Source organism: Phaethon aethereus (genome assembly GCF_964289735.1).
Source record: "Phaethon aethereus genome assembly, chromosome: 2".
In the NCBI taxonomy this organism is placed as follows: domain Eukaryota; kingdom Metazoa; phylum Chordata; class Aves; order Phaethontiformes; family Phaethontidae; genus Phaethon; species Phaethon aethereus.
Window position 1 is genome coordinate 117,729,523 of NC_138582.1, and position 27,693 is coordinate 117,757,215.

At 41.7% G+C, this 27,693-nt stretch overlaps 1 protein-coding gene across 1 annotated transcript in view; it reads left to right on the forward strand.

Annotated features, from left to right (window-relative positions):
• BMPER (BMP binding endothelial regulator) overlaps positions 1–27,693 on the forward strand; it is a gene marked incomplete at both ends in the record, with an annotated part of 150,029 nt that overhangs the window by 106,745 nt on the left and 15,591 nt on the right. The window lies entirely within an intron of this gene.

The following is a 27,693-nucleotide window of genomic DNA, read 5'->3' on the forward strand; positions in this document are numbered from 1 at the left end:
AATGTTGAGGCTGACTTTAACTACTATTGCTTGTCATCCAGAGAAGTGTGTCTTCCCAGAAACATTTTGAAAATTACTTTATTAAAGCAGGGATATTAAATATTACTAGCGCCTCTTGGATGGTGTAGTTTGTGGGTTGAGAGTTTGAAAAGAGAGAGTTAACAAAAAGCTCAGTACATGCCTATCCTGCCCTGGGAGCAAAGGAAGACAGACGAGGATCTAGAAGCCCTGCTGAAGATTTTTTATCTTTAAAATGCTTCCAGTCTAAACCACAGAGACATAATTTCTGTTCTTTAATTGTCATGAGTTTATTTGCCCCTCACTCAGTAAATAAAATTGGCTTTTCTTTTGATTGCTTGACATAAAAGATAAAAGCAGGCCGACTCACAGTTGTATGATGGCTGATGGAGCTGCCTGATCTTTGCGCTCCCAGCTTTCCCCACTTGTGCACATCTGCTGAACTATTGCGCTTATTAGGAAAAGGTTTCCAAAATTACTCCATTTCCCTTATGAATTGCCTTTCCTCTTCTTTTATAATGAGACAGAAAGACTTTTATCTACCCCAGCAGAATACGTCTGGGACTGGGAAATGTTAGAAGACGACACACAGCTTGGCTTGTAGTCTATGTGCTTCTGCATTTAGTTTGGTATAGCGTATCATTGTGCTAGAAGCCTGGCAAAGAGTGAAGATTATATTGTGTGCAGGTTATAATACTTTATGGTTTCCAATGGCTGGAGGCACAGCACAGAGCATTAAAGATGCTAACACACACACACACACAGGGTCTGTTGAATGCATTTCAGCAACATTCCCATCTCACTTCCATCGTCCTCTAAAGGTAAGTGATGACAATGCAAATGGAAAACAGGCACAGAGAGATTTGTTTCATTTTGCAGTGCATTTTTTTGTCCCTTTTTTAAAGTAGCTCGTGATTAATTTAGTGCAATACACTTCCTGACATCACAGCAGAAAATGATTTATATTTTAGCTACAGCAGCCAGAAAAAAAATCTCTACATGCTTGCACACAAGAATTACCATAGAGTATTTCTGTTCCTTTAAAATGATGTCTTTTATTTATCCTGGAAAAACAATGAAATCAAGCAAGTATTGAATTTGATTAAGTCCTTTTGTAGAAAAGTCCATTTTTCCCTAAGGAAACTTTATGTTGAAATGACCATCATATTATGTCAGAAGTAGCTGTTTGTTTGCTTCCATTTAGATAGAATCATAGAATCCTTGGGTTGGAAGGGACCTTTAAAGTTCATCTAGTCCAACCCCCTGCAATGACCAGGGACATCTTCAACTAGATCAGGTTGCTTGGAGCCCCATCCAACCTGACCTGGAATGTTGCCAGGGATGGGGCATCGACCATCTCCCTGGGCAACCTGTGCCAGTGACTTACCACCCTCACTGTCAAAAATTTCTTCCTTATATCTAGTCTGAATCTACCCTTTTTTTAGTTTAAAACCATTACCCCTTGTCCTGTTGCTACAGGCCAGCTCAAAAGTCTGCCCCAACTTTCTTAGAAGCCCCCTCTAAGTACTGGAAGTCTGCAATGAGATCTCCCTGGAGCCTTCTCTGCCCCAGGCTGAACAACCCCACCTCTCTCAGCCTGTCCTCGTAGGAGAGGTGCTCTATCCCTCTGATCATTTTTGTGGTCCTCCTCTGGACCCGCTGCAACAGGTCCATGTCTTTCCCGTGCTGAGAGCTCCAGGGCTGGATGCAGTACTCCAGCTGGGGTCTCCCGAGAGTGGAGTCGAGGGGCAGAATCACCTTCCTCGACCTGCTGGCCATGCTTTTGATGCAGCCCAGGATATGGTTGGCCTTCTGGTCTGCGAGCGCACATTGCTGGCTCACGTTCAGCTTTTCATCCACCAATATCCCCAAGTCCTTCTCGGCAGGACTACTCTCAACCTCTTCATCCCCCAGCCTGTACTGATACTGGTGGTAGCCCCGACCCAGGTGCAGGACCCTGCACTTGGCCTTGTTGAACCTCATGATGCTCGCACAGGCCCGTTCCTCAAGCTTGTCCAGATCCCTCTGGATGACATCCCGTCCCTCAGGCATGTCAACTGCCCCACTCAGCTTGGTGTCGTCTGCAAACTTGGTGAGGGTGCACTCGATTCTACTGTCTATGTCATTGGTGAAGATATTAAAGAGTACTGATCCCAGTACGGACCCCTGAAGGACACTACTCATCACCAGTCTCCATCTGGACATTGAGCTGTTGACCACTACCCTCTGGATGCAACCATCCAACCAATTCTTCATCCACCCAACAGTCCACCCATCAAATCTGCATCTCTCCAATTTAGAGAGAAGGATGTTGTGGGGGACCATGTCAAAGGCCTTACAGAAGTCCAGAGAGACGACATTGATAGCTCTTCCCTTGTTCACTGATGTGATCACTCCATCATAGAAGGTCACTAGGCTGGTTAGGTAGGACTTGCCGTTGGTGAAGCCATGCTGGCTGTCTCAAATCACTTCCCTGTCCTCCCTGTGCCTTAGCATAGCTTCTAGGAGGATCTGTACCATGATCTTCCCAAGCACAGAGGTGAGGCTGTCAGGTCAGTAGTTCCCAGGGTCCTCCTTGCTATCTTTTTTTAAAAATATGTGCAGTGTTTCCCTTTTTCCAGTCTCCAGAGACTTCACCTGACTGCCAGGACTTTGAAAATATCATGTTGGCAACAGATGTTGCCAGCTCTTAGAATGCTTAGCTCCCAATGCAGGAATCAAAGATAAAATATAAATTAAAATTAAATAATGATATTTAGTACAATGCTACTTCTTGTTAGAAACTGACAAAGTTGTAGCAAGCAATTTATTCAATGACCATGGCCATTTTTCATACTAGGAAATTCCCACAGGGAGGTAATGATTATGGGGTGCACATTCAAGAAAGTTCTGAGAGCTTTTCTAACATAAATCTTTGCATATATAAATAAGCGTGTGTGTCTGTGTGTATCTAAGTATAAATATGAGTACTTAAGGGTTTTGCATTTTTCATGATTTCTTTTCAAAAAAACATTGCTGGTGATATATTTTTGCAGAAAATTTAAATTACCATTAAAATAAATTTAAATCAACATTTACAGCTTTTTACTGAGGTCTTTTAGAAAGGCATATTTAGTCAATGTATTCCAATTTCAGGATAGGTTTAACTAATTTTTTTCTAATTCTGCTTTTCTGACTATGAACAAGAACCTAGCAGTGAGAGAAGAGGCAGAATGGTAGGGTCAGGTTCTTTCATTTTTCTATTCACCTCCTCTTTGAATTGAATAACTTCTCAGTTTTTACCCTCTAACATTATGTATTATGGAAATTTTCCATTTGAAATACTGCATTCTCAAGAGTTAACCTTTCTTGGTCATTCTTGCCTATATTATCAACATTGTCTCATTTTCATTATGCTGCTCTGGTAATGACCTGCTGTTAATAAGAATTCTCAGAAATAGAAATAAACTCAGCAGGAACATTACAAATTAGGGTGTGTTTTCTCCAAATACCAAAAAAGGCAGTGAACAATACATTGCAAACATTTGTCTGACATTGTGTTACTGAGGAGGTTTCTGTGAAAAAGTCTCAAATTCATTTTAGAATCTCATTCTTTTTACAGCTGTAGTTTCTCCCTTTGTTAGCCATCCAAAAAACATATGCAGCAAGATTTTCATGACTGTTAGGTGAAAAGAATATGGTTAATATTTTAAAGAGTAAATATCTAGCTGCACGGTTGTGGGGTGAAGAACTGAGCTTGACCTTGATACATCTGTGTCACCTTAGGCGAAATGGTTATGCACCTTGCCTTTAACCCTGTTTTTGATGTTGTGACTTTGGTGACTGGTGTTTCTCTGCAAAGTGCATGGTAGAAGAAGCCACAATATAAGTGCACAAGAAAGAATTTTGAAATAGTCCAGACTGCAAACTAACAATTTTAGCATCTAATTTTGTACCACTCTCTTAATTCTTTGTTTTGTAACTAGACACGTTTTATGGGCTTTTAATTGTGGTTTGTTTTGTTTCATTTTGGGTTGGTATTTTTTGTTTGTCTTTAATGCATTGCTAGTTGTTCAGTATTCATGAGTAATACTCTAAAAATAACCCCCAGGATTGAACTTTATGGAGGCAAGTTCATTAAGCAGGGAAAGGATTTTGAATTTCCAGGAGATTTTGGTAAAGTCTGGGTGGAGAAGAGATTAGCAGTGACAGTCACCACCATTTCAACTTGTCTATTGTGATATTTTAATATAGCTAAACATCCTGGATTAGTTCTTGCAAAAAAAAGAAAAATTACCAAGGTTACTCAGTAACAGGTTTTTAGAGGGGATACTTTGACCATGTATGCAATAAAGCTTGCGCTCAAACTCATGAAGCTGCTCTTGAGTATAAGCAGCACTAAAAATAGGTGACACCATCTGAATTTCTCATGCTGCTGTTACCAGGAAAAGCTCTATCACATTATTAAGAAATGCTATGGAACTGTTTAAGCTCTTGCATGAGGATTTGGGGAGCTTAGGGGACTTGATGAGGGAGAAGAGGACTTCCTGTGTTCACCAAGCCCTACCCCATAGCTGATCTCACTGTGTATCTCTGAGCTGTGCTGGAGCAGTGGCCTGGAGGTGAGTTCAGCCCTGGTGAAGCCAGAGAGCAACGTGGCATGGGGGACAGGTCTGCAGTGTACCTCCATGCCTGCTTTGCTTGGCTATGGCTGATGCCTCTTGGGAGCCTCCTTGGGAGGCACAGGAGCAGGCAGCCCCAAACAGGGGTGCAGGGACTGCAGTGAGAGAGGGACAGCAACACTGCTCAGTACAGGAACAAGCTGGGCTGCAGGAGACACTGTGAAGGAAGGTACAGGACTAATATTCCTAGTGATACCTGCCCTCATTAACATCCATTGCTTTGTAGTAGGTTTTTTTAAATAGTTTGGTATCACCGACAGATTTAGAATGTGACATCAACATGCTATCAGTATATCGCCCATCTCTGATGCACCTTCACAGCAGCTGAATTCATAAATGACTAGTTAGACATTGCTCAAGACTCACGACTGCCGTAACTTTGGAAAAATATTCAATGCCTTGCTTTTGCCATGCAGTGGATTTCCCCATTTGAAATTGGAAAATTTGTGTTCCTAACCCTTGAGACAAGCCTTTTTACTGTTATTACTCTTCCTATTATTAGTATATGTTTTTGTTATCATTGCTATTATTATTATTATTACATTCTTAACAGACAACAGCGTACCAAATAATTGTCCTAAGAGGTATGTTTTTCTCTCAAACATTTGAAGTTAATCATATTCAGTATTTTATGGCAAGCAGTAATTGACATAGTAATAGGCTCATTTGTTTGAATCTGTTAATCAAATACATTCAGGAATCGCAAATCTATTGCAATTCTTGTCTTAAACGTTCCTTGTGACTGTGCTGACGTTACTCCATCACTCAATTAATTAATAAGTTTCTATTTCAGTTAAGAAATATCTTTATGCACTTAACTGCTGCAGTCTTGCATTTTTTCTAAAGATTTCCCCTTAACAAGAGAAAATATTATTATTTAGAGTCAGAGCATAAACTGCAATGTTGTGTAGTCCGTCAGCTCCCTATTATAAAGCTTGACAGATATGCCATGAATGGCTGCAGAGAGCATATGAGCCATAGCATTGCTAAGTTAATTATGAGCTCTATTTAAAAGATGAGGACCAAGGGTTTGTGGCTTTGAAGCAGAAGGTTTGAACGTTTTTTTTCCCTGTTAACAATGATGTCCTACAGCTGTAAAATTCATGTGGTTATGCCCCTATGTTCACTCAGCAGGATGGTGCAAAAGAAATGTAGGCTGAAGAATGACTTCAGAAAAGCCCGTTTCAAGTGTTAAAAGGGTGGATGGAACTGAGATCTCTGTTTGCTGCCCAAGGGTCCCTATTGCAAAATTCTCCCCGCAAGGTTTTCTGTGTAAGGCTGTGATGATCTCACTGACATAGACGTAAAAGGCACCATGACTTACACTGCTGGTGACTAACAGTGCTAACAAATGGGAGAAAATGCACTTTGTAGTGTCGGATGCACTCTGGTATTTCTATCAGCAAGCATCAAACTTTGCTACCTATATGCTGGTGGTAAGGAGTACTGCAAAAATGCCGCATATATTTAAGTCTATAGATCACCACTGTTTTAAGCCTCCTCCTTCAAATATTATTTTTCATCTGATGTAGCCAAGAGTGAGTGCAGGCTGCCAGAAAAATACTGTTTAGATTTAAGGATTAGAAGTTTGGATTTGGACAAATAGGCTGAGTGGTCAGAAAAGATAAATCTGAAGCCAAGCTGAGCTCAATTATCTGCAGACCATGATTCCTCTTCATCTTTCCCCACACCCCTGCCCCTGGTGGGGTATTTTTCACATAACCAAGCCCCATCCACTTGTGTCTATTTAGAAAAGTACCTCAGGAATTTGGAGCTAGAAAACATTCTTCTCTTTGTATCAGTGGTTATTACAGCTGTAAAACATTGATGCAGTGCCAGAGGATTCACAGATGTCTCCTTTCCTGTTGAGATATTGGGAATGGGGGGATGAGGGCAGAGAGGGGTCCAAAATCTGACAGGACTGTGGTGTTGGACAGACACCATTCACCTGGGACTGTCCGTGGCTTGCTTCCAGCCGAGAAGCGCATGCTTCCCCGATGACCCACTTTGTGCTTCCCTATATGGAAAGCTAATGTGATTTTTTTTTAAACAAGGAACAATTTTTTTAATAGGAAAACCAGATGAAGCAGCATACTACTCTTTGATTAAAACACAGGGAAGTGCCTTTCCTTCAAAAGATGGCATGTCCGGAATGTGTTTGTTTTGCTTACCTAATTACATGATCACAACCCTACCTGATGCTGTCCTGCTACACTGAATGAGATATTTCCTACTCCTTGCAAGTGCAATATGAGGCTTCTTTTCTCTCTTTCCCAGGGAAAAACTCAATTGGTGATTATCATGCATGCAGGTATATGGAGACTTAATACAAAAACCTGCTTCTGCCTAGAAAAACTTAGTTTCTTTCTGGTTTATTACCTGGCTCAATGAAATTCAAGTCAGGTGTTTCATAACCAAATATTGTCTTCCTCATTGCCCAGTGTCTGACAGATGTGAGACTCTGCATGTGAAAATGTAACGTCAATTTGACTGAGACAAAAATGATCCTGAAAGATGGTAGGAACTATGAGGAAGGGAGGAGAGGGGGAGACATCTAACAGAAAAGCAGGGTACCATAAATACCCTTCTCATTTGTCAATATGGACTACATTCTCAGAACTTGTTGTTCCTGGATTACCTTTAACAGAGGTTTGGTAGGATGGTTTTGTTTGTTTTTCTACAGTGCCTTGCAGTCATGGAATAAAATCTTGATTCACAGAAGTTAATGGGGAATTTTGCTATATTTGGGCAACAGATTTACATCATTTAGACCGTTCCTGTCCTATGCAGGCTTATTACACTAATCTCTTGCATCAGTTAGTAATCCTTGGTTAGCCTTCCCACCATTTGCTGTACCACAGGCAATTTTAAGAAAGTTTCAGCTGGTTCAGAAACAGTAGGTCCATTCTTTACTGGGGTATACAAAGTGAAATGCATTCAGATAGGGGCTCCCAGATCCTGTCTGCTTGCCATTTTTTTCCTAGGGGAAATCTAAGGGGTGGCTTTCCAAAGAAGATGACTTAATTTGTCTGGCCACAGGCAACTGAGAGGTCATTTCTGTATTTTGCTAACTTGTGTTCACTCATGGTTCGTTCTTCTTGGCTGTAAGAAGTTTGTAGAAAAAGCTTGCAATGCTAGGTCTGCTGTTCCTCACATTTTTCAAAGCTTATCTAATAGACTTTTAAACATACCATAGCCATAACTTCTTTAATACAGAGTTCCCCATCTCAAATATCCTTATTTAAGCTGCAGTCTTAAAATGCCACTATTTCACAGTAAGCATGAGTGTGCCTTAAGACTTCCATGGCAAAATGCAAGCACTTTTCTGTTGCATATACTAATAAATATTTTTGGAAAGGGCTCTTTCATATTCTGGAAAACACCCCTGATGTTTTAGTAATATAATACAATGCATGATTTTTAAAAAGAAGAGGAGAGCAGGTGTGGGAAGGAACTGGTAGAAAAGCAGAGTTATATCCTCCCTTGTGGAAATGTTTTAAAAGACACCATCTGCCATTTCGTGCAAATTGATCCATTTCTAAAGCAAAAATACTTGCTACACTGAAGTATTCTTTTTAGCTGTGAAAATAAATCCCATTTTTTTGAGAGATGCTATTCAGAAAAGTTGTCAACATCATCAGAGTAAACGACCCTATGTCTCTGTCAGGTACTGCAGAATTTTAACTACAGCTACTACAAAATCCAAGACCTCTGTTCAATCTCATTTTAATTAACCTCTAAGACATGTTCACAGCAGGGCTTTCTTTGCTAGTTTGTTCTGATTTAATTTTAGCTTTTTATGTTTTAAGCTTTATTGCAGTATTGATTGTAAATAAAATCCAGAGATGCTTAGCTGATGGTAATATGTCTATTTCCATGAATAAATAATTCAAGAAACCAACCCATTGGATGTCATATTCTGCCTTGGGCAGAGGCTAATAAGTGTTGCAAGGAAGAGGAAACCCACACATACTGTAGCTGGCCAACTGTGCCATGTCTTATATGGTGGAGAAATCCCTTTCAGGCCCCTGAGATGATCAGTTTACATCTCGTAGCATGAAATTTTAATTACCTTTCCTTTAACATGCATAACTGCAAAGCTACTATATTTCAGCTCCTATTTTAAGCCACCTGCAGTATATCCTGCCTAATTAGACACAGAGCAAAGATGAACTAGGGTGTTTATAAGCAGGCAAATGAAACAAATTTGTGGGAAATGTTTTAAAAATAAGCTTAACCTAATCCTCCTGTTATTCTTATGAGTTCATTTATGCTTCTGGCAGGATAACCAGACAAAGCAGGACGTGAGCTGTGACCAGCACAAAAATCTTTTCTGTAGAAAGTTTGCCTTAGGAAGGTTTTGACAGCTCTAGGCAGCTTATCGAGCTTGCTCTTGCTGTCATTCGGAGGGCTGACTCGCCTCATGCGAGGTGTCCGTTCTGGAGACTTTATACAGGACTGAAAGCTTGCTGGTGGGTGTTTTTAATAGCTGAAGGTTTTTCCTTCAGTTTTGCTCGTGCTTCCTAAATCTCACAGGGCATTCAAAAAATCTGGGATGTTCCCAGTCTTCAAGATCTCTGGGGACCTTTGCATTATGTCAGCTTTTTAGTAGCTGTCTGTGGTATAAAGTAATAGTCTGGGGTAAAGACAAATCTGCTCCTTTCCTGTCCGTCCCCATAAGGGCTTGCTATATTGATAGGCGTGTGAAGGTCCTATACTCCACACTTGCTCTCTCAAGCGTGCAGGCCGCTAGTGTGCAAAGCAATTAACTTCTGTTAATTACTCAAGCCTCATTTTTCCTTCAGTCTTCACAGCACACAAAGGAATTGGCACCTCACATTACTGATGATTTACGCAGTCTCAAAAGCAAGCCCAGCACAAGCCATTTCGGGATGCCTCTACTGCTGCTGTTCAACCTGCAAAATGTTTGTTCCCTGGGCACCGGAGCACCAAGAGCAAGAGCAGATTGAGCACCAGGTGCTGGCAATGTGACGAGATGCAAGTTCAGCCCTTGTTTAACTGTGAGCACACAGGTCCTACACAGCTGTATATGGCAGGGCCAGTGCTGATGAGGGCTTGGGGCATGACAGCAAAAGCTCATGACCCTTGTGGCAAATCTTGGAACCTGAGGATTATTGTATTCTAGAGTGCCATATCACCAGAGCAAAGAGCAGACTTGTAGGAAGTAAGGCAAGAATGGGTGGAGGTACTTGTGCTTATACAGGAATATGTATTTATACATCCCAAATATTTATCATCACAATACCTTGAGTAAGGTACATGGCACAGGCTGGATGCATGGGTATGTGTGTCAGGTTCACCCACCCTTTATGCTGTTGAGATGCCACTTAGAAACACATGTGTGGCTCTGCTCTTGTAATTAACTCTGTCTCTGGTGGACTCATCAGAGCTGGCATAGACTTACACTAACATGGTGAGGTCTGGAGATAACCCCGTGCCATCCTGGAGCAGGGGTAGAACTAAAATGCCACTGGATCCAAAATACAATATAAACAGTTCCTTCCTCACACAAAGGGACTGGTAGGGTTGTATTTTCACCCAAATGGAGGGCTTTGCATATTGTGAGAGCAGGTGCTGTGATTTCTCCTCTTCATCATGATATGCAGAGGATGAGAGCATTTAAGTCTCTCCCTGACTCCCCCACTTAAGCCAGTTGAAATTAAAATTGGTGGGGAATGTGCTGGGAATACTAAAGAGAGTTTAAGCCATATGTTTTCTTGCATTCCTGGGTACTCCTACAACTAACATTCTGTTTATATAATATTCCTGAAACATAAAAGCTAAAAGAAATCCAGCATTTGAAAATTAATAACAAGTCATTTCTCTTATGATCAGTCCAGAGGAAGCTGTCGTCAGTGTTAAGGTATTCAGACAGCTGATTTTTGTACATCAGCTCTCAAGTGAGGTATGTAGTTTACAGAGAGTGAGTGCTTAAGGTTATGTAGTCTATGAGTACATGAAGTAAGAGGTTGTTGAGGATAGTGGATACCATGATGGCAAGGAAAAAGTTTACAAAGTTCATTTCTGAAGTGCTCCTTCTTAGCACTTTACATTTTCAAATTGCAGTGTAAACATTTAATTCTCACTGCAACCCTGGTTTAAAGTTGTTGAAATGAAGAAAGAGTTCTTTGCTGTGCAGGAAGCCAAGAGCAGATTTGAGATTAAAATGTGAAAGTGCCTGGTTCCTGGCCTCAAGCTCAAGTCCTTCTGATGGGATTGAAGAGGTTTCACATGCACAAGAAGTGTATTGTCTTACTCTTGCCAAAGCATAAATTCTTCTCAAACTTTCAGAAGAAAGCGTTGCTAGTCTTTTTAAGGAGGTACTAAATCTTCCCTGCTCCTGTAAGGCCCAGTTAGATGACAACCTCATTAATAGTCTATGCAGTAATGTGTCTTTGGCAAGTAACAACCTTAAAACAAGTCAAAACCTGGCAATGGATTGAGGCATGGACTATAAAAGACTTGCATTTGGAGCAGGACGCGTCGATATGCAAGAAAAACCCCATACTCTTTTTTCAGATAGCAAGGATTTGGCTGAGGTTTGAAAGCCCAATTTTGTCATTCTGCTCATCTGTCTGTCTATGTGGTTCTTCTCTGTTGCACTGAATTCTCAGCTCATTATTCATGAAAAAATTTCCATACTCTCTGGAGGGATATTTTTCATCATGGCAAGGTGATGACATAGGTCGTAGAAGTCCTAGATATCCTGAAAGGGTGACATAAACTTTCAATGACTTCAAGATTTGCTGTGGGTACAGAAAACTTTTTTGAAAAAGGCTTTTAGACTGCATGGCATGAGAAATACACTTCTTGGCCTTGTTTCTAAAGGCAAAGATGATTTGCTGCCAATATAGAGAAGGATCACCAAGATATCACTTGAAGAGGTTGAAAGTTGTTCTGTAATCAGAGAACTACACAGATCCCATGAACAAGTGACTATTTTATCTGCCATTGAGGTTGTTAACATGCCCTCAGATTCTATGCATTAATTAGGGTGTGTTTTGTTAGCATCTGAAATATTCCCACTATTTGCTCACTTTATTCCTCACTTTACAGAAGGCCCAGATCTTCACTGCAACCATTAGCAGCGAATATCTGATTTCAAAAATACCCACGAGCACAAAATTGAAATGCAGTACACAGACATTTCAGCCTGTTAGAAAGAGATATTTGGTTCATCTTCCAGCTCTCCTTTAATTCACCTGTACTGATCTCCAGATAGTTTATCTCTCTGGTTAGTTTGATCTCTAGACAGTAATTTCAAACTGGTGTCCAACTGTCCGCTGCATATGAAGAATGCAGTTAACAGGACCTGTGAAATGTGTACTCTGCATGGCCAGGTGAGATCACAGAAAACATGGTGGCAGAGAAGCAATGAGGGAACAAACTTCTCCAGCAGGGTATTCTCTCATGAGCCTGTGCTTTCTTCCAAGAAATCTAGACTGCTGCCTGACTTGACATAATCTATTCCATAGCCATAGCCTGTGTTACGGGGTAGCCAGCTGAAATCCCTGGCCAGGATTCCCATCTGGTTTTTGAGGCAAAGAATTCACACTGCATGGTTCTCTTTACCGGCTGCATGCAAACTGTGCACTGTATCATAGGCCCCAGAATTTCCTTCACCTGTCTCTTTTATTTTTCTTTGTCTCTCAGTGCTGTTCATATTTCTTTCCAAATGATAAAGTACTTGGCCAGGAATATTTTTTAGTTATGGAATACCACAGGGATTTTTGTCAACATTCCCCATCTATGGAAGTTACAATTTTATATGGGCAGAGGAAATTTAGTTGTGGCACTGGAAATAATAACTCTTGTGACATAAAAAGATGCTATTTATCATCTTCATCATCCTTGCAGCAGATGCAGGCACTGGATTCAAAGTCATGCCAAGGTTAAAGATCCTGTGTACATGCTCAGAAAATTGTTGGTGGAGTATGTTTTAGTTCCATAACTGTGATGGGCCTGATCAACAGTGGTCGATGCAGAATGTTTAAAAGCTTTTCCATATGACTAGGAAGTCAGGAATTGAAAAATTTCCTCGGTGTTTATAATTAAAACCCAGAAGAAGATATTAAACAGTTACTGGTTTCTATGTTGTGGTCAATATTAAGATTTATTGACTTGAGAACCAATATTGACTGAGGGGAAACTAAGCTAGATTTTTCCCCTAAGGCCTACCAAGTCTGGATGTTGACTGAAAACAGAGGGTTGCATGGTAGAGACATCCAATAGCAACCTTTTCCAAGGATAGGAACTTGTTTCTTTGACTTTCAGAATGACTCCAAAGTTTGTTATAATGTTTGTTACAATGCTTTACAGAAATTAGCATTACAGCATTGCTTTAAAGAGCCTTTTAATTGTTGATATGCCCCTTTGACATGCAATTGTCGGGGTAATGTAGAGTGCATGAAAATGCTGGATTGGTAGCCTAAGGGAGGGAGCATTGTGTGTTGAGTGGGTACAATATGAACAGCAGCAACAGGAGCTTCTTGCAGTGTCCTACTGTTATGTTTCCATCTTGGGCTGTGGCAGCACAGCTTGCTGAACTCCATGGTTGGTATCGTCCCTGCATCTCCAGTCCCTGACTGTCTCAGAATTACTGCAAACTGGTGACTTTTGTGACATGGACTGCTCCTTCCTGGAAGCAAGAAAATGCAACTGAACTCATTCCAGGTCACCAATATTCTTGCTTTTGTGTTAGAATTTTTATCATTTAAACACATCAGGTGCCTGAAGGAAGAGAGTTTGAGCCAGGCAAGTCAGAGATCAGAGCCTGATCTCATAAACCAACATATTACGTGACTATCACTCCTACATATACAGCATGTGTATTTTTGCCTGCTGCTGACTGTTGCCTGAATTATATACATTGCTAAAGATCTGAACACTCCCAGTTTTTTAACAGTCTCTATGAAATTAATCTCTTGCAGATGCTGGCTCGAGGCTGGCAGCATCCTTCATTTTCAAGCTTAAGGTACTAATAAAATTCTTAAGTCTGCTTTCCATTCACATGTGAGAGAGACTTCAACTTTGACATGAACTAACTCTTTGATTCATCTTTGTCAGTGGTGAGAGCGGGGCTAGTTCAGCTCTCAGGGCTCTAGACAGAATTGTATTTCATGAAGTACCCAATAACCCACTCAACAGTTAGACCCAGAGAAGTAGTTTACCCAGCAGTTTTTGATGTCTCCCTTCCTTGGCAGCTTGCAACCTGTCAAATTACACGGTCAGACTGAATTCAGGCTTCTTGGCGGCTCAGCAAAAGGATTGTGTTGTGAGCTGAGTGTAGAACAACCAAGAGAGGGTTACTGTGCTTATGTGCAATAGGAGCAGAAACAATTTTTGTAATATTGAGTGTCAGCTGCAAGAAAACCAGCTTTATCTTAAGATTAATGGTATTTCTGAAAGCTGGCAAAGAGACATGTGGTTTAGTTTTCAAGGCTTGTATTGGTTTTGTCCTCCTTTCTAGTTGCTTTGAATGGGAATGTTCTTGCAAGCGCAGTGACACCTTACTTGTCCTTTTGGCTCAGGAAAATGCATTATGTCCTGGTAGCTCGTGTTTCCATAAAACAGTAATAACTTCTTACAGAGTCTACCAGAAGCCAGTTGCCTCAACATTAAAAATTGTTAGTGTTCCCTTATATATCTTGTAAACATGAATGCTGTCTTTCTGTGCAGTAATCTAAATGAAAGTGTAAAAGAATATCTTTTTTTTGGGGAGGTGGTGGTGGCTATTTGTTTTCCCCTTCTGCAGTACAGGTGTGACAGTGATGGAGGAACACGTTTACAGGTCTGTGGGGCTGCTGGAAAAAAGATCCCTCCCAGGGCTGTTCACAAAGTGAATCATTAGCCTGACTATAACAATAAATACCACCACGGAGAACATGCAAGGATTTATCCAAAGGTCACATTCACCCAGAAGGTTTCTCTGCTGAAAGAAGCTCACAGCTGTGTTAAGATTAAAGAGGGTCAGAGAGCCATAATATGTGCAGTTTTTTCACTCCGAGTAAAATATGAGCTGTTTGTCTAACAATCCCAGCTGAGGGATGCTAGTGTCAGACTGCCTTGGGGCTGTCATCTATACTTCCAGTGGGTTTTTAGCATTCAGGAATAATCTCCTCTTTGATGCATTTACCTGACACATCCTAAGCTCCTGCGATGCCCACGAGGAGATAGTCCTCCCGCTATTCTGAGAACTTTGATAGTCAGAAAGGGAAGCGTAATGGGAACATCCCTGACAATGACTGAGGTCAAAGTTGTGTCCCAAAAATGGAAGTAGCCCGAACGAATCACTCGCATTCTCTCTCACTTGAATGTGTTTAACACACAGTGAGCCAGCCTGTGATGCGATAAGCATTTTATCTGCAGCAACAGGCAGCTGCCTGGGTGAATAGTCACTGATGGGCTTCAGTGAAAACCCTTGTGTGAGTTTTTATTGCATACGTGTAAGGACACAGACATGTAGTTCAGAGTGTGGCAACAACCCTACAGCTAATCTTATTAACCCGCTTATCCTTTCATTGATAATATTTTTGAGTCAGGAATAGTGTCATGAGCTTAATACTGATTTATCAGAGAAGCAAGAGTTTTGCCTTTAGTGGCATATGGTGCACTGTATCCCATGGTTGCATGATGGTCTCTTTCTAGCAGATAGCATGGGTTTTATCCTCCCCTGCCAATAGTGGGCCTGGCTCTCTGAACTCAGGCAGGGTGCCTCATGCTTTCAGGACCGCACACTGGTGTTCTCAGTGATGGCAATCCCCAGTAGATGCTATGGAAAAATGCTGTGGTGGCAGAGAGGGACCTGGAGTCTTGCTGTACTGAATGTTCCTTGGGAAGCAATTGTGGTTATCGTTGCATCTGTGGACAGTAAACAAATTAATCTTCTGACATTTGTGTTGCAGAAAACACCAGAGAAAAGCCATGAGAAAGTTTAATATAATTTTAATTGCCCTTTGTCATTTCCTACCCACAAGTCATTTAATAGTTTATCAGAGGACTCCACATTGGAGGTGCACATGTGGTGGGCGTGAGGGAGAGATCTGATGGTCTCTCCTCCTGGGTTTCCATTGTGAGTTGATTTTTCTGAAAATTCTCAGTGGCATGTTTTTGCTCTGTATTTCAGAGAAGCTTCAAAGGATCATCTTGTGAGAAGCGGACCCTACTGGGGACTACACAACAGATTATAGGCAAATATTTTGACAGCCCAGCAAGAACTCTTTAGCAGCCAGTGATATGTATTTACAAAAATTTACAATAATTTACAGTGGGATTAGAAATGACCTTCAGACTGACAGTTCTCCAGTAGTGTAGCCATACTGGTTGTTTGGATCATCTCTGAACCTACTTTCTGTCTCTGTGGGTCCACACACTTCTTATGTTGGCTTGATCTGGAGAGTCACATAAATGATTGTGGGTTGTTATAAGAGATGAGTTTACATGTGTGATAGCATTCAAATATGGAAAGCTGCCATGAAACACAACATAAGGAGAGAGGAAAACACCTGGGGCTGAACTGGTGTCATGTTTCTATTTTACTTCCGAAAAACCTGTCTATATCCAAATTGCAAAAGATAAAATACCTTAAATCTGTTGTCTTAGCTTGTGCAAAGCTCCTAGAGGACCTTAGTCAAAGCAGAGCACACAGCTTTCGGCAGAAAACCCGGAGAGTTTTTGTTGGTTTTTTCCCCCCCTTGTTTAATACCAAGGTGATCCAGTCCTACTGAAGGAGAACAGTACCCACTTTAATGTAGTATTTCTCTGTGTTATTATGACACTAAATAGAAAAGTTGCAAGCAGTGCAGTGATATACTCAGCTGTAGCACAGTTAGACACAGGAGAAGACCAGAGTCCCATTGCAAGGAAGTAATTCCTTTTCTTCAGGTGGCCAAGGTCTCTCATTATGAATCTCCAAAGTTTTTAGGTAAGCATAATTTTTTTTTACACCTTCAGGATGTGGCTGGTGTTTTTTAGCTAGATGAGTGGGAGGTGTGAGGCTTGGTCCCAACTCTGCCGTGTGTCACATGTGAACCAGCCCAGGGATACCTCAAAGTCTTAATGTATGAGTATGCAAGATAAAGCCTCCAAATTCAGAGAGAACCCTCTAAATGGTTGTCAGGTGCTACTGTAGAGTCTGTCCAACTCCACCGACCTTGTGGTGCAGATGGGTTATCATCTATGCAGAATGTGGGCAGCCATTTAAACGGCTTCCATGCCCATTAGTGCAGAGTTTTGCAGATGCACGCGTTGTACCAAAGGCTGAAAACCTGTCCGTGAACAACCAAGGCAAAAAGTACTTTAACGTTTATTTTGCAAATCTTTTATATATCCACCCTTCTTGTCTGTCTGTCTCTGGTACTCTAGCTCTATTGATGCATGCTTGCAAAAGAAAAACCATAACAGAATCTCTCTTTAGAAAGAGATTTTGAAGCAGTGACCTTCTTCTGAACTTTACGTCATGGTTTCCGTTGGCTGTCATGCTTGGAGCAGTTTGAAATTTCCTGGCGGCTTATCCATTGGCTCAGAACTGGGGTTTTCACTTTGTTTTCATTGCCCAATTAGTGGGCAGAGAGCAGAAATGCACTTGTGGAGGGACTTGTTCTGCTGGGTTTAGGTCTCCAATGAACCCAACAGCTTTACTAACGTCCACGTTCTCTGTTGAGTTTATGGCAACATTTCTGGACAGTGTGTTTTATGGAAGACAAGTGGGAGAGGCAGGCTGTAGAGGTTATATTTCACACCTTTTTCTGTTTGGTGGCTGGAGCGGTGACATTAGCACCAGATTTCAGAGTCCCTAAGAGCAGGGGAGAGAGTCCAGTGCTGAGGGCAGCAGTTGGGTGCTTGATCCACAACTCACAAGTGAAAGGTATTTGCCACTTAGCTGATCTCTGGTGTCTGCATTTTCTGACTCGCACGCTGTGTGATTCCCGTGATGGTTGGAAAGAGCAGTAAAAGTGGATTTAGAATGAAAAGGTTCAGTTCTGCCATGTGGTCTTTTAGAGTGCCATGGGTTTTCCTACATAGATTTCTGAGAAAAGGGCTGCTCCAGGGGCCAGAGGTGTTTGCTTCATGTCGTAGGAATTTGCACTTCAACCAGAAAATGAAGTGGTTGGAAGTTCCCCGGAGACAAGACCATAAGTGTGACCGACAAATCAAATGAGATATCTAAATGGTGAATTTTATTTTGGCTGTTGATGTGTAATTGGATGTCTTTACAGGGACTGTCCCTTTGTGGTGCAGTACATGCAGAGAGCTAGGACCACATATTGCCAGTTATTACTGGCTGCAGGGGATGCTCTCAGTACAAGCCTGTGACGTGGCAATTTCTATAGCTCTCCTCCACTTTACATCAGCTCAGAGTCAGACCTTAATGGCACAATTTTCATCTGTCTTGCTGCAGGTGAGACGATTTGCTTGAGGCCACCCCAGGAAATTGTACGTGCAGGTTCACATGTCTATTCAGGATTAATAGAGAAGTGTGTTTTAAGCCTACCCTAGAGTGCTGTGCAACTGCGCACAATGAATCATAGGGCCTGCGACTTCTGCTGTGTAAAACAATAGAGCTTTTTGGTTTAGTAATACAATAATATTAGCAATAATTATAAATAATTATAACAGTAAAGAAGCATTGCTTCTAGCCAAGTTCTTCTTTTCAGCCTTTAACCTGACATTTCCCTATTTGTTTCATGAATGGAAAAACATCTCTGGGCCACTTTATTGCACAGAAAACAGGAAAAAGAAATACATGCTGGGATTGTCATCATGACTGATGGAGTCTAGTCAGTTTAACAGATTTTTCACAAAGTTGCTGGAAAACTGATGCCGTTTTATTTCAGATTATAATATGGGACAGCACTTGTTTCTTCTGTTGTCAAGACAAACTCTCCATTTTGAATGTCACCCCTCATGACCCCATTTTTGACCTGGTTAGCTCATGCCTGATTAATCTAAAATGATACAGCCAAGACCTTGGGCCAGGAGAGCGTATGTCTAGAAAATCTGGTAAATACTAGACAAGTAATGTGATAATAGCGATGAGGCAGGGCCATCATCCACTTCTGTGCATATTCCCCACTGCTTTTGGAAGTCAGATGCAGCAGACAGTGTGCTATGCTTTCCCTTGCAGAGGGTTGGGATTTGGAAAGGCCAGATAGCACATGTCTGCGGTGCTCCAGGCAGCATCAGAGGAAGCCCTAGGAAGCATGTGTATCCCAGAAACACGATTTATATATCACTCTGTGGTCACAGGGTGTGATCTGTACATTTTGTTCATCCTCAGAAATGCACTGGGAGTAAAAATAAAAAATGAGAGAGAAGCTCTGCCTACCATGCAGAGATGATTTGAGGCATAGGCTCAATAGCGATGAAGTGCCTTGCAAGGCAAAGCAATGGGAAGGACGGCAGATGGGGTCAGAGCCAGCTCTGCCATTCTCCCCCTGCTGAAGACATGACTTGTGTGTTATCTGGGACAAATCACTTCCCAAATTGTTGCCATTCCCATGCCTTTCCCATAACTGGATCCCTAAGGGGAAGGTAGAGGTTCCTTGGTTGGATCTGCTCATTGCCTTGAACTTGCAAAGAACAAACTTAACACTTGGCATCATTTCTCTCTTCCATCCCCACAGATGTGAAATCTGACCATCAATGCAAATAATTTAACAACTGCCTCTGGTTTGAATAGAGCCTGGGGCTGAAAGCTGTTTGTGTTCAATGAGCAGTATGCAAAGTTGCATTAAATAAGATGGTGACTTCCCTCTGGTATTAGACATTTACATAAATAATTAGCAGCAAAGTGGTATCCTCAGTAGAAGCTATGTAAAGATGCTGGAGCCTTTGCCCACCTGTACAGCAGGATCATTGTCAATACTCTGGAAATACATTGCTTCATTTCTTGTTAAATAGGAGATTTTAATGCCAGGGTGCTCACGCTGCCAGTGTTTTGTAAATACAAAATTTAGGATTTTTCACAAGTTAAAAAGCACACAAGCTGCACAAGCTTAGCAGGAAACATAGGGGTGAAAATGGCATTTTAAGCTACTTTGACTTTAAAAATATTTACTGTGTTAGCACATGAATGTAGTTATGCTGTGGAGCTGTAAATAGTTTTTACAGTGCATTGACTTGTGAATACACTTTTGAGGCTCCAAATTGCCCATGTACTTATGTGTGAAATGAAGTATGAACACAGACCATGGGAAAATGAAATGCTTCTGAGGCTTACCTGCCGATCTCAGGCATTCAGGGCAGCTTGCTACCATTGCAGCTTCTGACTGGCATAAAAACCACCAAGTGGTAGGTTGGCTATTACTTCTCATGGAGTTCGTTGTGCAAAACAGCAATGTGTTTGTGGGTGACCAGCTCCCTCCCTGCCTTGCAGTTTGCAATCTTTGGAGCACATCAGCAATGTATTTCTGATTTCCTCAACTTTTGGATTCTATTTTAATGTAAAAAGAAGGGAGAAGAGCACTTTCTGAGGTGGGAAGGGGCAGCTGAGGCAAGAAGGTGACAGGGATACTCCTTTATCTGTCATCACCACAAAAGCACTTGAGTCAAGGCTGAGGTTAGTTAGCTATGAGACCACTGCAGGTCCCTGCAGAGCCTCCCAAACCAGCCAACCAGCTGCCTAGCTGGAAGATGCTTCAACCCCAGTTTCTCGATGCTGCTGGGCCAAGCTGTTCCACAGCTGGGCAGCAAGGGACTGAGTCTGGCCACACGGTCAGGCAGGCTCATGGGCTCCAATGTCCCCAGAGCAGAGGCTCCATTTTGCTTCACAGCTCTTCTTGTTCCTCTTGCTACCATATTTCATTTTCTGCTTTGAACAGCAGAGGTTCAAAGCAGACTTGGAAAAATACATGGTCTTCAAGTGATTTCTGAAGATAGATATAAGCTCTGTGAAGGTCAGATGTAGGAGAGTTAAGGGGAACAATCTCACAGATTGTCACTGGTGAGACCATGATCGTATGTGATATTATTCCACTGCTGAAAACAAATATAATGTATTACTGCAGAGCCAGATTTGGGGCTAGGAAAGTTGGGTAGAGATTCTTGCCTGGGGCTCTCTGTGAATTTCCGCTCTTTCTAGCGAAATTGGACTGATTTATGGTCATGTCTGGAAACTAGAAGTGGCCAAACATGGATCCAGATCCAGAGGCAAATGTCCTTAAAACTGAGTGTTCCATTGTGCATATGTGTGGATATGCTTATGGGGGATGGAGAATGAGTTTAGTTTGTTACTAAATTGCAACAGATGTCGGATCTGGAATTGGAGATTTCAGTTCTTGTCCTTGTCCTGTGGAAACAATGCAATGTTATCATTTCAACTGGTGAGTTGGAGCTGGTGTGTGGCTTAGGTCTCAGCTTTGTTACCCTCTGAGCTCTGAGGTTTGTCAGGACTGAAACACAAAATACAATTCAAATGTTATGATCTCAGAAAAACAAAATGGAAATAGATGATGGTAACAAATGTTGATACTCCTATGGACAGAAACCTTTCAAAGTCCTGTTTTGTACTGCTGTTCTAAATGGGTCAGATTGTGTAGGCAGCTTGAGATCATATATCAAAAAGTAGATGAACTGCTTATCCTATGTGTGATAGAACTGAAAATGATATATTTTTGGTTTTAAGACTTAATCCTCCTATTCACTATTTTGAAATACAGCTAAGGAAAATCCTATATGAAACAAATGGATAAAACCAGCATACAAGAGGAAAACTAATGAACATACATACTGAATGGGAACATTTTATTCTCCCCAAGTAATTCATGCCATTTTATGGTTTATTTGAAGTGAAGTAGTCAATCCTGGCGGGGTAGTGAGCAACTTGGCACACGTGTTCAGTTGCATCCATAGAAAAAAGAAACAGCACTTTCTGGAGAAAAGTCAGTATGTAAGTATGAGAGAATTTTTTCAGAGCTGGTCATGTAGGAGGAGACGTCAAGAGCAGCTGGTGCTGGCCAACCATACCTGGCATTATAAACAGAATTTTACCCTGGGCTTCAATAGGGGCAGAGTTATACCAACACCAACTGTTTCTGGAAAATCTTAACCATGAAAGAGCCTTCTTTTCTCAAGCCAGGCTGTGTCCTTCTGTAACCAGCTTTCTGGGAGAAGGGAGAAATTGGCCTGAGGTTAACCACCACATGCCCAGCTGGGACCAGCTCAGGGGTGGTGAATGTAGAAATGCCTAAAATATACTCCTTAGCTGAAGATAGAGCTATTTGCTTAATATCCAAACATGCTTAACAATTTATTGGAAATACAATTAATCATTTCCAAGTCCTAGCTACTCTTTTTATTTAATGAGAACATCAAAAACCCTCACTCATAGGTTAAGATCCTGGGGTGCTTGTGTGAAGCACAGATCAGAATCTCATTGTTGCCCTCAAAAGTTTAAATTTTAAAGATGTATGTTTGTCTAGCTTTGCAGAGTTCAGGACAGTCTGTCCCATACATTATTATACATTGTTCTGCCAGCACTGAGTTTCATTTGATAAAGAACCAGCCGCCTTCGCTGCTACAGCTTCTCCATCAAACTGCTTCCTCCACTAACATTTCAATGGGATTGAAAAGTGGGTATATTAAGACACAGAGTGACGAAATCATAATGGGGTGTCTGTAATATTTCCTATCTTCAAGTGTCATGTTCTCCAGCCTTTCTGCTTGCTGTTGAGAGATGTACAGTCAGATCTCGCTAACTCGATAGAGTCAGGTCAGAATGCTGCTTACATGGAGTTCCGCGAGGGGCTGAAAGCACACAGCAAGAAGTTTGTTTTAAGACTTACTAGATGGCATGCTGCCTTGGAAGGCAGTGCTGTAGTATAATCATCAGGATGCCTTATAAAAACAGATCTGAAGGAGTACAAAGGAAAGCTATTTGCAATGCACAGCAATACATTTTATTGAGCGTACACAACCAAGAAAGGTATTTTTCTGAACTTCTGAGCACATCTGTAGACACCCCTACAAGTATATACCCAAGGAAGTTCTCTCTTCCCAACATGAAATAAAGACCAAAGAGTAACAGCAGGTGAGCATAAAAAATAATGTGACAGTTTGCATAAAAAGTAAAGGGGGGTAATACAAAGTTTTTCTGAGTTTCATTTCTAAACATTTAATTCTGACCACCTCAAGTCTTCCTGCCCTTTAACTTAACTACAGGCTTTTTGTCACTTCCCATCATGAAAATTGTACAACATTTCTGTGAGATGATAAACAGGTGTTACTTTTTATTCTGGCGGCAACGGCATTTTGGTGCAGGATGAAATAATCCTACTATTAAATAAGAAGCTCACAGTGGTGTTGTGAAGCTTAATTTGTTTGGAAAATGCTTTGCAGTATTCAGATGAAAGGCACTCTGGATATTCAAAGTATTATTACTGCACAGCTGGTGGTCTACACGCTGCAGATGTTTCTTCCATGCTGTTGCATGGTTACTTAAGTGGCTTCTTAGTGCAGATGTTCACGAGTGAGCATGCACAACCTCCTCCGCCTATGTTTTTGACACGGATTTTATTGCTGCTTGACTTTTGATCTTGAAAAAAATATTCCTCCACCGGTGAGGCTGGTTTTTTTTTTCTCTCTTTTTTAAGGCTAGTAGGTGCTACGTGAGTGTGTGACTATGTCCGTGTTGGTTCAGCCCCCATTGCAAACAACAGCATCTGCAGATATTTACTGTGGGCCTTTCTCTTTAGCCTCCATTTCCTTCTGTGGCTTTTACTCATTCCCACAGTGTTTGACTCTGGGGACTCTGCATCTTCTGTTAATACTCCATCACCATCACTCTCTTCATGCAGACGTGATGATTCCCTTTGTACTCTTTGCCCAGATGGGATCAAGAACTTCATTGCCTCTTGATTCTTTCTTTCCATGGCTGCTACTACTGTTATGTAAAGGGATCGCTAAGAACCACTGGGTTTGCCATTCACAATAATGTCATCTCCCTAAGAAGATTTCAAGAAAATATGAAATTCTAATTTCTGCATGTATGGTGCTATTCTTTCCTTATAAGTGGAGAGAGGTAAGATCTGACTGCAGCTGACATCCATGTGGAGTGTGCTGAACATGCACAGATCTCCATGGAGGTGCCATATGATTTCATCAACCTATTGCATTACTGACCCAGGAGCAGAAAAAGAACAAATCTGTATACACACATGTGCTCATGCAGAGAAAGTACAGCAGAATGGTACCAGTTCTATGGTTAACATAGATGTTATTTACACAATTCACATGGAAGACAGAGAGGATTTGGTACAATATACTGGAGTGTTTCTGTTGAAGTATTTTAAAGAATCAATCTATCTCAACAGCATGTTCAAGAGCCACTGTCTTACAACTCAGAGGAATGAGTTCTGGCCACATACCTCTGGGAGACACTGTGAGAAAGCAGAGGCTTAAAGCTGACTGCATCCAGACAAATAACTTCAGACAGCAAGGAGAAACCATATTGCTTTCTGTAGCACTTTCTTCAGAATTCATCATGAATCAAAGCATAAGGCTCACTCTTTACCCAGGAAAGTTCAATCTGAAGGTAAGACACCTTGAGAAGACTAGACCCTGGCTACATTGTGAGGTGAATTGCATCTTAAGAGGTGGCAATTTCCCCTGATTAAGTGTGTAACAATTCACCAGTGCTCATGAAATCTTCTAAATGGCATCCCCAGAGACCATACCTATTTTTAATATGCAGAACTGATACAGCTTATGCAGATATATACAAGTTTCTTTACACTCCTGTGATCCTACTGAAGTGTCTCATCCTTTCTCTGGGTTCATCCTGGTAGACATAGCTTTCATTTTGCCTCCCTAAAGTCTCTGAACGGTAAGAATTGCTATGGACATGTGTAATAGGATTTACTCCACTTTACTTCCCCACCATTGCCTGCTCCAAGGGGACAGACATACGGTACTGCCTCTTGTCCAGACCCCCATTTTTTTTTCTCCTGGACTGCTGATACTGCAGTTATTCCTCTTCTTTCAGTGCAGCTATCTCCAATATTCATGTGGCCTGCATCACTGAAGTGGGAGAGGGAGCAGGGAGGGGAGGGAGGGAGGAGGGAGGGAGGGAAGGAAGGAAGAGCTTCTAATGTTCTTTTATTACCCAGTTGATCTCCCCTGATTCATGACCAATAGCTCCTCCCCTCTTCTGATATATTCCTTTCCTCATTCTGGTTAGGTATCTCAGATGAAATCTAGTCATCATATGGGTAACATTTGGATGCAGATCATCTCATTAGTTATGATGTGATCATTTTTGATTTACTTATTGCTTGGTAAGAAAAGTTTCTTTTGCACATGATAAAAATTGCGTTAAATCACTGGCCCCAGAATAGTGGCTGAAAATGTCAGGAGGGGCTTTTACTCCTGCCACTTGGGCTCGAGACTGAACCATTTCATACAGTAGCGCTGCTAGGAATATGCTGGGCTTCCTTACTAATGTAATAAAATGCAGACCATCCTAAGGGGATGAGGGAGTTGCATTCCAAAACTTGCACTGCAAGCGACTAAAGTTTAATGGAAAACTTTGAAAAGATTCTATTAAAAAGCAATTTTCCTTCTATATATCATACACTCTCTTTTATGCTTTCCCTGCTCCCTCCTTTTTTTCCTTACTGGCACAAAAACAGGATCTTTGTTTTGACAGAGCTAATCTACTCATGCTTTCATATAGGCCCTCAGGCTCCCCACCTGTGGAAAGATCCATGGGAGCAGAAAAACTACTGAGCGGGTGCCACATGCTCACCTCAAAGGGAAGAAATCTGTGATCTCCCAGAGGTATGGACTGTAAACATTGTGGTTCCCGAGGAGCCATGGAGAACATGCACTATGAATCCTGTGTAACCTCCAGCAACAGCTTTTCCTACCATATTGCCTTCTGGGGGTTTCCTCTCCTGTCAGCTGGGCTTCTTCAGGAGACCTGCTGCATGAGCTGCTTCGCTGCAGCTGTGCCGCCTCCCGCTTTCCGAAAACTGAAAGGCACACTCAGCACTGACAATTTCTACCCGGAAACTTCACTGGTGAGAAAGGTTTAAAGTAGCTTGCAACCACTGCCAAGTTTGACAGCAAGCTTCATAACAAATTGGTACAGCTCTGAGATCTCTCTGCTGCTTCTGTGGGGAGGCCAGGGAAGATTTTATGGAGTGAAAAGTGATGGAAAGAGAACGAATTGCTTTGTGGCTCCATCAGGCAGCACACTCAAGGTGCCTAACACTGTACACTGATCTGTTCCATAGAGTTCCTGCCTAGCCAACAAAAAGAGGCAAAGTCAAATTCAGATGATTAGGACTTTGTATACAAGATGAAGCCCAGCATTTATCCTAACATCTTTGCCACTGGTCACAAGCCACAGATGAGCAGAAAAATAACCCGTGATCATTCTGTGATAGGGAGGTTTTGCTCATACACATGGCTGGCATTTCTCTTTAAAGACTGCTGATTGACATCTGAGTTGTCTTTATATTTAGCCAAGTAAATGAACATGCCCAAACCAACATGCTAAAAGGTAAGCTTGTCATGAAGGACATCAAACCTTAGCTCTGTCTGCTCATAACACCTCATCCCACCTCACCCAGAGTTAGGTCATTCTGACTTTATAACATCCATGTGGGTTCCTGGTTCCATCCAGGCCAGGCTGATATGTCATGGAGTCACTATGTCTAGTACAGGAAATTTTAATTCATAGCATCTTAATTCAGGAAGCTTGAATTTAATGTTTAACTGTGTCCTGAAAGGGTCTGAATCCTTCAAAGACTTGAAGTACAGAACTGAAAAAAAAAAAAAAGGCTGCTGATAGTTCTGAGTCTTGGCTCCTATGTTGTCAAGTAGGAAAATCCCCATCAATTTCAGTGGAGACAGCATTTCATCCACTCTATTTTCAGTCTCTGTACCTTGTTTTGCGACTGAGATCTTGCACTCAGGAAGGTTAAAGAACTGTGGTAGTATGCAGAACATCTCTTATCTAAAGCTTTCTGCATATGGAGTAGCAGGCTAAGTCAAACTGACCAGAGACCAGAAACCAGGTCTCTGTCTCCTGGCTGAGTCCTGTATTACTATCGAACTGTTATGCTTACCCTCTCCCTCTGGTCTGTTGAATCTTGAATGGGACCGCGGCAGCACTGCCGCTGTTTTAAGACAGCCCTCCTCCACGGGCAGGAGGACTTCACTGTCAGCATGCCAGTTGGGCTTGGGCCTGACAATACCCTCATGGTCTTGAGAGCATGCAGAGCAAAAGCAGAGGCGCTTGAGGAAATGTAAAAGCAGGAAGTAAGTCTCCAGAATAAACGAAGCCAGCCTTGCCAAGGTCAGGGCAACCAAGCCCGGACTGCAGTTTTGCATTCAGGTGTGTGAACTCTGCCTAAATCATGCTTTATGTGCCTACCTCTTTGTATGGGTCTGGGCCAGGACCACACAGGAAGCCATAAAACCAGGAACAGAGTGGGTTTTTTAATGTTGCAATTCAGGTAAGCTGGCTCTTAACACCACTTCTTGCAAGTCCCAATTTTAGTAGTTATCTTTGATGAAGAGCAAACAGGGAGACCGCTGAGATGAAATGCACCATTAGCATGCGACAGGCTGGAAGGGTGGCATGCTCACTGTGAGCCTAATTTGCTGAAACGAGATTTTGGCTCTTGGTTTGTAAAGGGAGCAAGATGAGCAGGAAAGGTATTTTCTAAGTAGCAGTCTCCTATCTGCTCTTTCCCTTGCTTGTTTTCTTTCATGTTCCATCTGGAGACAGCAACTTTTTAAATGCTCTGCAGCCACCTAGAGGAAAAATATGCTTGATTGAAGTTAATTTTGTATGGGTTAAGCCAGGGAGTGGGCTCTGCAGAGTTTAAGAATGTGAGTTTCTAAACTAGCCAGCCTGTTTATTATTATATCACAAGACCTCCTTGGAAATATATACAGTGAATCATCATCAAAAGCTGAAGATAACTTCAGTTTATGTTTACACTTTGGAAATATTTCCTGTTCCATGTTCTCATTGTGCTTGTTA